The 1,169-nt window shown below is 44.1% G+C and overlaps 1 pseudogene; it reads right to left on the bottom strand.

Annotated features, from left to right (window-relative positions):
• LOC105538783 overlaps window positions 1-789 on the bottom strand; it is a 6,647-nt pseudogene extending 5,858 nt beyond the window's left edge.
• Between the last annotated feature and the right edge of the window lie 380 nt (window positions 790-1,169).

The following is a 1,169-nucleotide window of genomic DNA, read 5'->3' as shown; positions in this document are numbered from 1 at the left end:
CAGCCGCTCACTGCAACCTCTGCCTCCCGGGTTCAAGCGATTCTCCTGCCTCAGCCTCCTGAGTAGCTGGGATTACAGGCGCACACCACCACGCCCGGCTAATTTTTGTGTTTTTAGTAGAGATGGGGTTTTGCCATGTTGGCCAGGCTGATCTCGAACTCCTGACCTCAGGTGATCCACCCGCCTCGGCTTCCCAAAGTGCTGGGACCACAGGCATGAGCCACGACACCCAGCCACACAATGCACATTCTATGTCCATATTTGGAAAATTACCTTTGATTGTGAGTGTTTAGCCTCAAGAAAACAGCAAGGCAGGCAAAGTCGAAAGGAGGGAAGTGAAGAGATCAAGAGATGGGAGTGTGCAGCCATGTCGGGACCGATCAAATGTGATGCCTGAGCTTACAATCTTCACATTAATAACTTACAGTTTGATTATAGACTAGAATATTAGTATAGGGAGCACATCTTAAACCCGGAGATATGCTTTAAATAAACAAAATGGAGTATTACCTCATGCAGAAGTTTGTACACTCACGAAATTCATTACTCTAAGAGGCAGTACAATTTGAAAGTAAAAATCAATTCCAAATGGCTTAAATACACAAATGAAGGAATTTTAAGTCACCCAGGGAAACTTGAATTTTGAGGTTAATATCAAGATATGAGAGAGGTAAATGGACTAGAGCTGATCTGGAAATTCTTATGTTTAATAATAAAGGAAATTTTGAACGTAAATAAAACTTACGTTAGCTTCTCATTTTCCGCCTTAGTTGGCACTTCTGAAAACATACACCTTATATAATACATTTACCTCTCTCACTGGAATTCTGAACTACTATCTGCTGCCCTCTCAGGATGTTTTAACCTGGAGTCCATGGATTCTAGGGGGTCTGTGGATAGAATTGTATTTCAGCGTAGTCTATTTCTTCTCCTTGAGTATGTATTTCATTTTCTACATTTAAAAACATGATTCTGAGGAGTCCACAGGAGCTGCCAGAGCACCAGAGGGCTGTGTGGCAAGATGAAGTTTAAGATTCCCTTGTAGGCCAGGCGCGGGGGCTCACGCCTGTCATCCCAGCACGTTGGGAGGCCAAGGTGGGCAGATCACCTGAGGTCAGGAGTTTGAGACCAGCCTGGCCAACATGGTGAAACCCTGTCTCTACTAAAAA

The sequence above is a fragment of the Mandrillus leucophaeus genome, unplaced genomic scaffold (assembly GCF_000951045.1).
Source record: "Mandrillus leucophaeus isolate KB7577 unplaced genomic scaffold, Mleu.le_1.0 Scaffold199, whole genome shotgun sequence".
Taxonomy (NCBI): Eukaryota; Metazoa; Chordata; class Mammalia; order Primates; family Cercopithecidae; genus Mandrillus; species Mandrillus leucophaeus.
The sequence above is the reverse complement of the archived record's forward strand: the minus strand, read 5'-3'. Positions and strand labels throughout refer to the sequence as shown.